The following is a 13,316-nucleotide window of genomic DNA, read 5'->3' as shown; positions in this document are numbered from 1 at the left end:
ACACCCATATTAACAGTATGATTTATATGTTCCGTGTAATAAGTTCCCGTATAATTTTTGATGCATGGTGATAAAATGAATATCCCAAATACCAAACCAAAGACGGTAATTGCGAATGTTCTGATGCCAATTAACATTTTCCTACAAGCTAAGAGATATTTCTCTTTACCCTAAATGAAGTAAGGTCCTTCGCCGTCAGAATCTGTTTGGACTGTGCATTTCAATATTGTATTTACCTAAGTGTACATTAGATTGCCTGGGGCATTTTGTCACTCAATTGAAACACATCTATTTAGCTTCTATTATCTACATACAGAAGTGATATTATCAATAACAATAAATATAGACACACGTATATGAATTAAAAGGAAAATTTGCATTAAAAGTCGAGCATGTTATCATCTTTCGCTGAAATCACGCGTTTACTAAAGAAATGACAACAAATGTAGTGGAGTAAAATACAATGACACATTAAGCCTTCACATATGTACAACCAGTACATGGTTCGCTTGAACAATGAACTCTTGTAGGATTACCCCAACTGGCAATGTAACGTAACTTTGTAAGTACTCCGCCTCACTTTAGGCACTCCTCAATGTCACGTGTAACTATGGTTTTGCTAGAGGGAGAGCTATAGAATAAGGAATATTTGTGTTGTGTATAGACGGTTCTTAATGAGATGCTCATGAATATTAATGAGATATCGAAAACGAGGCTAACAGAGGCTGGAGTGAAGGTAAACAAACATGGCTACCGTGAGTACGCCTCAATACTCTACCAGCGACCTGGCGAGTGTTCCCGATATATCCTTCGGTTTTGTGAAAGAGGTAATCGGCAGACGAAGCAGCAGCTCCGGGAAGGATACGTTCTTTTCGAATCGTTGGTAATGATTGAATATGCAAGACACAAAACGAAGAATTCAATGGCATTTGCTTGTTTCTTGTACTGAATCATTACTTTGATTTCTATATCATAAATAAACAAAATAGTTGCAAATTATATATAATCAGAAATAGAATTAAAATTCACTCATAATGATGATGCAATATAGATACCGAATTGTCTGTCTGTAGATGGCAATCCAACATATTAAAGTCCATATAGTTTGTATTATTTTTACCAATTGGCAATCAAATAAAGGTCAAATATCTGTAGTGGAAGTCCTCTCGCTTTGTAGGTTGAGACTGCAACTGATATGCAAATATAAGGGATGGGTTTTTATATTGACATGGCCATTGTCCAATATGATAGGTACACCCGGGTGTAATAAAGATTGATTATATAAAGGTACACTGTATCGTACGCTGTGATATGAAACAGCGGATAGGAAGGATAGGGATATTCTACCCGAGGGTCACAAAATGTAGTAAAATCCGAGGCTTGCCGAAGGTTTTACAACATTTTGTGATCCCGAGGGTAGAATATCCGTACCCTTCATATCCACTTATGAAAGAGTATTTTTCTTTCATACCTCGATGTTTCATTGCAATTTTACAGCTATAATATCCCGCCATTTTGAAATAAGTTCGAAGAAATCGACGACTGCAAGTCAATTTTCCATACATGAAAAATTACGTGATATATATTTTCATAACAAATTCCGTTGTTTGCATCCTTTATAGTAAAACCAGTCATATTTGTTGAAACAAATGTTGAAATTTTACCGGGGAAATAGAGATTTTGTTGAAGCCGTGACGTCACGAGGCTTTATTGCATGGGTAGCCATGCAATACAGCCTCAGGCGACATGAGTATATTGCCCTGGACCAGCCAGTATTACATTCGTTGGTATGAAAGAAATATCTAATCAAGCTTACCCCGACGTAAATGCCTAAGGAAGGTTTTAACACTTATGACATGTGAATAATCGCCGACATACTAATTGACGGTATAACTACAAGATTAAAACCTTATACCCAAGATCATATTTCATTAATTGCTTTAGCCGCACGCGCGTTAGGAAATGACGAGGCTGAGACAACGCGAGTTCGTGAGTGTGTGATCTAGGAAATGACGAGGCTGAGACCACGCGAGTTCGTGAGTGTTTGATCTAGGAAATGACGAGGCGGAGACAACGCGAGTTCGTGAGTATGTGATCTAGGAAATGACGAGGCTGAGACAACGCGAGTTCGTGAGTGTGTGATCTAGGAAATGACGAGGCGGAGACAACGCGAGTCGAGTTCGTGAGTGTGTGATCTAGGAAATGACGAGGCGGAGACAACGCGAGTTCGTGAGTGTGTGATCTAGGAAATGACGAGGCTGAGACAACGCGAGTTCGTGAGTGTGTGATCTAGGAAATGACGAGGCTGAGACCACGCGAGTTCGTGAGTGTGTGATCTAGGAAATGACGAGGCTGAGACAACGCGAGTTCGTGAGTGTGTGATCTAGGAAATGACGAGGCTGAGACCACGCGAGTTCGTGAGTGTGTGTGATTAGTGAATCATGACGAGGCTGAGACCAACCGAGTTCGTGAGTGTGTGATCTAGGAAATGACGAGGCTAGACCAACGCGAGTTCGTGAGTGTGTGATCTAGGAAATGACGAGGCTGAGACAACGCGAGTTCGTGAGTGTGTGATCTAGGAAATGACGAGGCTAGACAACGCGAGTTCGTGAGTGTGTGATCTAGGAAATGACGAGGGGGCAGACAACGCGAGTTCGTGAGTGTGTGATCTAGGAAATGACGAGGCTGAGACCACGCGAGTTCGTGAGTGTGTGATCTAGGAAATGACGAGGCGGAGACAACGCGAGTTCGTGAGTGTGTGATCAGGAAATGACGAGGCGAGACACGGAGTTCGTGAGTGTGTGATCTAGGAAATGACGAGGCTGAGACAACGCGAGTTCGTGAGTGTGTGTGAATGACGGAAATGACGAGGCGGAGACAACGCGAGTTCGTGAGTGTGTGATCTAGGAAATGACGAGGCGACAACGCGAGTTCGTGAGTGTGTGATCTAGGAAATGACGAGGCTGAGACCACGCGAGTTCGTGAGTGTGTGATCTAGGAAATGACGAGGCTGAGACCACGCGAGTTCGTGAGTGTGTGATCTAGGAAATGACGAGGCTGAGACCACGCGAGTTCGTGAGTGTGTGATCTAGGAAATGACGAGGCGACACGCGAGTTCGTGAGTTGTGATCTAGGAAATGACGAGGCGAGACAACGCGAGTTCGTGAGTGTGTGATCTAGGAAATGACGAGGCTGAGACAACGCGAGTTCGTGAGTGTGTGATCTAGGAAATGACGAGGCGGAGACAACGCGAGTTCGTGAGTGTGTGATCTAGGAAATGACGAGGCTGAGACCACGCGAGTTCGTGAGTGTGTGATCTAGGAAATGACGAGGCTGAGACCACGCGAGTTCGTGAGTGTTTGATCTAGGAAATGACGAGGCGGAGACAACGCGAGTTCGTGAGTATGTGATCTAGGAAATGACGAGGCTGAGACCACCCGAGTTCGTGAGTGTGTGATCTAGGAAATGACGAGGCTTTAGACCACCCGAGTTCGTGAGTGTTTGATCTAGGAAATGACGAGGCGGAGACAACGCGAGTTCGTGAGTATGTGATCTAGGAAATGACGAGGCTTAGACCACCCGAGTTCGTGAGTATGTGATCTAGGAAATGACGAGGCGGAGACAACGTGAGTTCGTGAGTATGTGATCTAGGAAATGACGAGGCTGAGACCACCCGAGTTCGTGAGTGTGTGATCTAGGAAATGACGAGGCTGAGACCACCCGAGTTCGTGAGTGTGTGATCTAGGAAATGACGAGGCGGCGGAGACCACCCGAGTTCGTGAGTGTGTGATCTAGGAAATGACGAGGCTTAGACCACCTGAGTTCGTGAGTATGTGATCTAGGAAATGACGAGGCTGAGACCACCCGAGTTCGTGAGTATGTGATCTAGGAAATGACGAGGCTGAGACCACCCGAGTTCGTGAGTGTTATATCTAGGAAATGACGAGGCTGAGACAACCCGAGTTCGTGAGTATGTGATCTAGGAAATGACGAGGCGGAGACCACGCGAGTTCGTGAGTGTTTGATCTAGGAAATGACGAGGCGAAGACAACGCGAGTTCGTGAGTGTGTGATCTAGGAAATGACGAGACTGAGACCTACCGAGTTCGTGAGTATGTGATCTAGGAAATGACGAGGCTGAGACCACGCGAGTTCGTGAGTGTTTGATCTAGGAAATGACGAGGCGAAGAAAACGCGAGTTCGTTAGTGTGTGATCTAGGAAATGACGAGGCTGAGACCACGCGAGTTTGGAGTGTGTGATCTAGGAAATGACGAAGCTGAGACAACGCGAGTTCGTGAGTGTGTGATCTAGGAAATGACGAGGCTGAGACAACGCGAGTTCGTGAGTGTGTGATCTAGGAAATGACGAGGCTGAGACCACGCGAGTTCGTTAGTGTGTGATCTAGGAAATGACGAGGCTTAGACCACCCGAGTTCGTGAGTGTGTGATCTAGGAAATGACGAGGCTTAGACCACCCGAGTTCGTGAGTGTTTGATCTAGGAAATGACGAGGCTGAGACCAACGCGAGTTCGTGAGTGTGTGATCTAGGAAATGACGAGGCGGAGACAACGCGAGTTCGTGAGTATGTGATCTAGGAAATGACGAGGCTGAGACAACGCGAGTTCGTGAGTGTGTGATCTAGGAAATGACGAGGCTGAGACCACCCGAGTTCGTGAGTGTTTGATCTAGGAAATGACGAGGCTGAGACAACCCGAGTTCGTGAGTGTGTGATCTAGGAAATGACGAGGCTGAGACCACCCGAGTTCGTGAGTGTTTGATCTAGGAAATGACGAGGCGGAGACAACGCGAGTTCGTGAGTATGTGATCTAGGAAATGACGAGGCTTAGACCACCCGAGTTCGTGAGTATGTGATCTAGGAAATGACGAGGCTGAGACCACCCGAGTTCGTGAGTGTGTGATCTAGGAAATGACGAGGCTGAGACCACGCGAGTTCGTGAGTGTGTGATCTAGGAAATGACGAGGCTTAGACCACCCGAGTTCGTGAGTATGTGATCTAGGAAATGACGAAGCTGAGACCACGCGAGTTCGGGAGTGTGTGATCTAGGAAATGACGAGGCTTAGACCACGCGAGTTCGTGAGTGTGTGATCTAGGAAATGACGAGGCTGAGACCACCAGAGTTCGTGAGTATGTGATCTAAGAAATGACGAGGCTGAGACCACGCGAGTTCGTGAGTGTGTGATCTAGGAAATGACGAGGCGGAGACAACGCGAGTTCGTGAGTGTGTGATCTAGGAAATGACGAGGCGGAGACAACGCGAGTTCGTGAGTATGTGATCTAGGAAATGACGAGGCTGAGACAACGCGAGTTCGTGAGTGTGTGATCTAGGAAATGACGAGGCTGAGACCACGCGAGTTCGTGAGTATGTGATCTAAGAAATAACGAGGCTTGTTCGGGAGATACATCACCGGAACCCCATCCATGTTTCCATTTTTGACTCTTCCGTAGAGATAAGCATTCCCAAGATGATATCCGAATCGCAGCATTCATTTGTTTGTTTGATTTATTAACGTCCTATTAACAGCTATGGTCATGTAAGGACGGCCTCCCATGTATGCGGTGTGTTGCGTGTATGTTGTGCGAGGTGAGTGTACTGGGAGACTGCGGTATGTTCGTGTTGTGTCTTCTTGTAAAGTGGAACTGTTGCCCTTTTTATAGTGCTATATCACTGAAGCATGCCGCCGAAGACACCAAGCAACACACCCCAACCCGGTCACATTATACCGATTTCTTCTGCCTTAAGTCACACTTAAACAGTTGTTTCGGCTACCTCCAAGTGGTTAAGCAGAACTATCAACAATTTGCGCGCATGATAGGTTTAACGTGAACAAACTAATGCAGGGGATTAACAGACCATCAATAATTCAAAATGACGAGGCGGAGACAACGCGAGTTCGTGAGTATGTGATCTAGGAAATGACGAGGCTTAGACCACCCGAGTTCGTGAGTATGTGATCTAGGAAATGACGAGGCTGAGACCACCAGAGTTCGTGAGTGTGTGATCTAGGAAATGACGAGGCTGAGACCACGCGATTTCGTGAGTGTGTGATCTAGGAAATGACGAGGCTTAGACCACCCGAGTTCGTGAGTATGTGATCTAGGAAATGACGAAGCTGAGACCACGCGAGTTCGGGAGTGTGTGATCTAGGAAATGACGAGGCTTAGACCACGCGAGTTCGTGAGTGTGTGATCTAGGAAATGACGAGGCTGAGACCACCAGAGTTCGTGAGTATGTGATCTAAGAAATGACGAGGCTGAGACCACGTGAGTTCGTGAGTGTGTGTGATCTAGGAAATGACGAGGCGGAGACAACGCGAGTTCGTGAGTGTGTGATCTAGGAAATGACGAGGCGGAGACAACGCGAGTTCGTGAGTATGTGATCTAGGAAATTACGAGGCTGAGACAACGCGAGTTCGTGACTGTTTGATCTAGGAAAATGACGAGGCTGAGACCACGCGAGTTCGTGAGTGTGTGATCTAGGAAATAACGAGGCTTGTTCGGGAGATACATCACCGGAACCCCATCCATGTTTCTCCATTTTTGACTCTTCCGTAGAGATAAGCTTACCCAAGATGATATCCGAATCGCAGTATTCATTTGTTTGTTTGATTTATTAACGTCCTATTAACAGCTATGGTCATGTAAGGACGGCCTCCCATGTATGCGGTGTGTTGCGTGTATGTTGTGCGAGGTGAGTGTACTGGGAGACTGCGGTATGTTCGTGTTGTGTCTTCTTGTAAAGTGGAACTGTTGCTCTTTTTATAGTGCTATATCACTGAAGCATGCCGCCGAAGACACCAAGCAACACATCCCACCCGGTCACATTATACCGATTTCTTCTGCCTTAAGCCACACTTAAACAGTTGTTTCGGCTACCTCCAAGTGGTTAAGCAGAACTATCGACAATTTGCGCGCATGATAGGTTTAACGTGAACAAACTAATGCAGGGGATTAACAGACCATCAATAATTCAAAATGGGAGAAGTGTTTATTCAGTCATTGAATAGGACATTTTATTGGCAAGTGTGATTCGCTGATCATCAATAAATCAAAAAGTAGAAATTGCATTCAATCATTAAATATGACATTTTTAATCGTTGAAATTTTATACTTCTCTGGATATGCCTATTACAAAGACATAGAAGTTGATTAAAAGTATGATTCATCAGCTTGGGAATTACTAGAGACCTGGAGCTAACAGTAAACCATCGTTTCTTAATATTCTAGACAGGTATATTTCCTTTCATATGCAGATATGACATGACATATTCCAATATTGATTTCATGAAAATAGCAAGTGGAGGAACCACAATTATTAATTTCTTTAATGTTTCATTATTTGCAATTATTCTGAATGTTGCTAATAAAAAGGTGGATTTACATAAAGCAAGTAAACACCGATACATATTTATATTCTGAGAATATATATAATAGAAAAGAAAACTCGACAATCCTTAATCGCGTTCGCCGTGTCTAGACGGCGTTTCAGAGACAAAAGAAGTCATATCAACAGTTTTATTCCAGATAACACAGGATCCTCCCAACCGTATGTCTGTAAGAGACGATTTACTTGATTAGTAGTAAATGTGGATAAAATAATGTCATTTTTAGGCGATCAATACCGAAAGTTACATCTTAAGGTTGGTCACAAATTCTCACAAAACACATATACTGTAAAAGTGGATATTTAAGTGCTTAATTTCGCGATCTTCATGCATAAAATTTCGCGGAGATGTCAAGGGTTCGAATTCGACTCTCCATCGTGTGTGACAACTCAATCCTTAGGCCTATCGAATATTCAGTCCCTCGTAGACTAATATTTTAGAGTCGGCTTTGTAGAGGAGATTCGAAATTTCTATGGAAGCGGATTCTTAATGCTCGTATGTACGATTTCGTCATTAAAGAAACTATGACGTCAGGATTTATTCCAGATATCGTTAGACTGCATAAAAAGTACAAACTTAGTAGTTTCTTTGACGATTTCTTTCTTTATGGAGACACGACTAGGAAATTATACCAGAAAAAAATTGTGACAAATGTAATACACTCCAGCCAGGAGGAATAATAGAGGGCTTTACTGAGTGAGCGACATGAATTTAGTATCTACTCAGATATTCAAACCAGCCTTACATTACACCCATTGTGGCAAATTGGCGAAAAACATCCAAGGTACGTTTGGAAATTGGCAGAGATGATAAGGCTGTCATTTGTATGTGTCAACAAAATAGTGATGTGTAAACTATGTGGACAACAAGGCAGTAATGTAATAGTTCATTTCTTAATTCAATGTTGCAAGCTTTTCGAAACTAGAGATATATTATTTGATAATGTCATTAACATACTTGGTACAACGAACTATATTACATTCTCTGACCTGGACGAAACAAGTATTGCAAAAGTAATATTTGGCAGTAGAAAATATCTTGATATCGAAGATAATGTCTGGGAACAATTCATGCTCATGAACAGTGTCAGCATTGAAGCTCTGTAATGGCAACTGCATATCCTAGTAAACTATATGGCCATCGTGCCATCAGTGTATAGTAATAAGTGACAATGATATTTTGTATATAATGTTCTTCTTTTTCTAACTCATTATTATGAATTATTTTTGTAATCTTCATATACATGGAGGAAATAAAGATATCTATCTCTATTCGCGATAGATATAAACTTTTAGACATTTAACAACAAAGTTCATACAAAATATTACGTGTGGATGGCATTTTCGCGATCATGCGACCTTCACGTAATTAGAGGAAATTCCCCCCATGAAAATTTTCACGTTTACATTAGAACATATCGACAAACTATTGTTACGTCATTAATTTGTGACCGCAATTTACTTTGTTTTCTAAGAAATGTATGACGTTACGCTCGTAAACTTATGACGTCACAATCAATACCTAACCGCAAGGGCAGATAACTCTGTAATATACAAATTCAGAATAGTCCTTTGTGAAGCACTAATCAAAGCGCGGGTGGAATTTCATTCCGATGGTGTTAAGGCTGTTTTAGGGGTTTGAATTTGATAGAAAATCAGGTGTTACCAGATAACATTCCATTACGGATCATTATAAACAGTAGAGGAATGTCAACCGATGATGATTCAAGACGACTGTATTTCAGACTACATACGGCAGGCTTTCCTCTACTGGGGTGGAACAATCGGAGAAAGATGTAATGCCATATCACAGATGTCATTAATAATTAAGTGTATCTGCATGCTTTCATAGATCGTTGACTTTTGTAAGATCCTAGTACATAATAGACCGCAGGCAACCTTACGGGACGTCTGCGTATATTTTGGATGTCTTCATGATGAACAGTAGAATATATAAAGGTGAAGTTATGTTAATGATGCTTTCATATATCGTTGACATTTGTATGATCCTAGTACATAATAGACCGAACCTAACGTGACGTCTGCATACATTTAGAATGTCTGCACGATGAACAGTAGAGTATATAAAGGTAAAGTTATGTGTAATTATGAACTTTTACAAAAAGTGTTTCTATTTCATACCAGATGTCCTCCTACACATGGTGTATTTAATGGAAGAAATTAACATCAATCATGAAATATTATTTTTCTTCGATTCATCCTTTGGCCAATGGGATATTTGTACTTTACAAAGGCATCCGTCGCTTCATGAGTACAAGGGTTCTTTATGTCTTGTCTGACCGGATATGGGGATTGACCAATCAGAAAAATCAACATGGTTACCGGATATGAGGATTGACCAATCAGAAAAATCAACATGGTTACCGGATATGAGGATTGACTATCAGAAAAATCAACATGGTTACCCGCTCCACAGTAAGAGGAGCGTATCCTGGCGTGATGTGGTAAACTATGGGAGAAAACCAGTCTAAAATTGAGTTGAGACAATCAAATTAGCTAGTACAAAATTTTTGCATCCCAAACACAAAATATTTATTGGAGCGATCGGATCCAGAAAACCTGTAACAGAGTCATAAAGGTTTACTTCCTTATAAAGTTTAATAATGCATGCACAAACAAGTGCTCAATCTAACTGGATAATACTGTTTAGATCTCGGCTATATTTAATTCTTCTTTGGAAACAGAAATACATTGGGTATGATAAAATATAATATTTGTAGAATATGTAGGAGACGTTTGCTAAATCATTATTATAAAAAAATATATACAATATACAATTTTCATAAATATTGGAAACAAACAATTTACATGTGGCAAAAAACGTTTGTGTTGTTGAAACATTGTTTCTAAAAATATATATATAAAAAACCCATTGATAAATAATTTGGAGGTAATATATCAATGTTTTTGCGTTCTTTTGTTGTATGCCGGACATACCTCTCAAAATCTACCGCTTCAATTGTTCCTCTAAATTCTACCTCATCTGCAACTTCCTGAAATGAGAAAGTTAAATTTTGTTTGTTTGTTTGATTTATTAACGTCCTATTAACAGCTATGGTCATGTAAGGACGGCCTCCCATGTATGCGGTGTGTTGCGTGTATGTTGTGCGAGGTGAGTGTACTGGGAGACTGCGGTATGTTCGTGTTGTGTCTTCTTGTATAGTAGAACTGTTGCCCTTTTATATAGTGCTATATCACTGAAGCATGCCGCCGAAGACACCAAGCAACACACCCCACCCGGTCACATTATTACTGACAACGGGCGAACCAGTCGTCCCACTCCCTGTATGCTGAACGCTAAGCAGGAGCAGAAACTACCACTTTTATAGAATTTGGTGTGTCACGGCCAGGGGACAGAACCCAAGAGCCTTCCTCACAGGGAGGAACGCTCAACTCAAGGCCAAAAGTGAGGCGGTGCCAAGGGAGGCATTCGGAAAGATAAAGTCAGTTAGGAAGAAGAGAAAAGATAAGATCCTAAATTTAGTCGCCTTTTACGATCATGCAATTAGGGGCAGCAGGTACAATTCTAACGCCCTTCCTGCAGGGCAGAAAGTTAAATTGCTTTGTATATGTAATTCACCAAAATACACAGCAAGTACGTTTTTAAATTTTCTTTTTTATTATCATTTTGTTCAGAATATTCCAATATGATAATGAAATTTTGTTTTGATTTATTATGAAAATATGAGAGCCAATTAGTTAATTAGTTTACTAAAGTGAATTACAGTCAATGGTCAAGTGATGCAGATACATTTCAATAACTTGTTCTTTTATGTTCATTATAAAGATGCATGTTCATTTATAAAGACGATGGTGAATTATGCAGGATGAAATAAAATAAATATACCATTGTAGTGGTAATTTTAGTAGAATTTGCTTCTTCTTTGCCGTTGTATTCTGTTGTTGCCAGGCAGGTCACCTGGACCGAAGCTCCTGTGGGTGGAACAAGTCGGTCGGCTTCCTCATTCCAAAGTTTAATGAGGAAGTCTTCCTTCCCATGATGAAGTTTAAGGATTTTTCTCCTTGAAGTTTCTGAGGTAAATATATCGGATGCCTGTTTTTTTTAAAAAAATATTGAAAACTGCATGAAAGTTGTAAAGGAAGGTAAGTACAGTAGTTTTTTATCACATATAAAATGCTTTACTTCATTGTAGGCTATCACTATACATAGATGTTTAGATGTTTATAAATTGCTATAATTAAACTTTGAACTGATTTCAGAAATGTAGTGAGGCTTTAATGATTCTAGTGAAGCTATAGAAAAAAAGTATGATTGAAATTTATGAGAGACGCTGTAAATGGTTCAAATTTGTGTTATTTAACATGTACAGGAAAGACCAATGAATGAAACTTACAGACATCAATGTACCAGAGACACTGAGGCGTCTCTTGTTCGCAGATTTGGCCGCAACAGCAACGGACACCAGCGGCGGGTTAAAAAAACGGTCCTTAATCTCTTGATTGAAGTGGGATTCTCCACATTACATGATCTGGGGAAAGGAAATGAGAAATGTAAGTATCAGCAGTATCATCAAATATTTGGTAATGCTTAGAAACTATTATCAGAAATTGTGATGCACAATACTTTATTAAAGCATTTGTATTACACATACTTTATAAAAAAAAACCATTTAATCTAAGTAAATTTACCCTTACTGTCAACTTATGCTGTAATATATAATTATATTGTCTGCACATCATTTCAGTTTGAATTAAATTGGATGGAAACAACATAATCAAGTCAGCAGATTATCATCTCTAAAGATACTACTTTTTATAGAAAGGACTTACAATGGATTTTTCTGTGACTTTAATAAACTCGGATACAGCACAATTCCTAATCATGATGAAGTTTGATGGTGCTATTTTTTCTGGCATGGTTGTAGGCAGAAACATTGTCTTTACTGTATTGGAAGAGCTGTCAATGACGTCCACTGACGAAGTTCCAAATTTGCATAAGCGTTTTGTTGATTCTGTTAATATTTTTACTTTGATGTTAATCTGATGAAAAAAGAATATGTAAAATAATTGCATCAATATTGATGTTATTTTGTAGGTGTATGATATTATTGGTGGGTGTATGGTTCATTTGATAAGAGTATGATGTTTTTTAATTGATGTTTGTTATTTTGTATGTGTATAATGTAATAATTGGCGGATGTATGATGCTATTTGGTAGGTGTATTATGTTATTTGGTAGGTGTGTGTAATTTGGTAGGTATATGATGTTATTTGGTAGGTGTATGATGTTATTTGGTAGGTGTATGATGTTATTTGGTAGGTGTATGGTGTTATTTGGTAGGTGTATGATGTTATTCCGTAGGTGTATGATATTATTTGGTAGGTGTATGATGTTTATTTTGTAGGTGCATGATGTTATTTGGTAGCTGTATGTTATTCGGTAGGTGTATGACGTTATTTGGTAAGTGTATGAAGTTAATTGGTAGGTGTATGATGTTATTTGGTAGGTGTATGACGTTATTTGGTAGGTGTATGATGTTATTTGGTAGGTGTATGATGTTATTTGGTAGGTTTATGGCGTTATTTGGTAGGTGTATGATGTTACTGGGTAGGTGTATGATGTTATTTGGTAGGTGTATGACGTTATTTGGTAGGTGTATGTTGTTATTTGGTAGGTGTATGACGTTATTTGGTAGGTGTATGATGTTATTTGGTAGGTGTATGATGTTATTTGGTAGGTTTATGGCGTTATTTGGTAGGTGTATGATGTTACTGACGGGTAGGTGTATGATGTTATTTGGTAGGTGTATGACGTTATTTGGTAGGTGTATGTTGTTATTTGGTAGGTGTACGTTGTTATTTGGTAGGTGTATGATGTATATGGTAGGTGAATGACGTTGTTTGGTAGGTGTATGATGTTATTTGGTTGGTG

This window comes from Argopecten irradians, chromosome 15 (genome assembly GCF_041381155.1).
Source record: "Argopecten irradians isolate NY chromosome 15, Ai_NY, whole genome shotgun sequence".
Lineage (NCBI taxonomy): Eukaryota > Metazoa > Mollusca > Bivalvia > Pectinida > Pectinidae > Argopecten > Argopecten irradians.
This window is presented reverse-complemented; position numbering follows the sequence as displayed.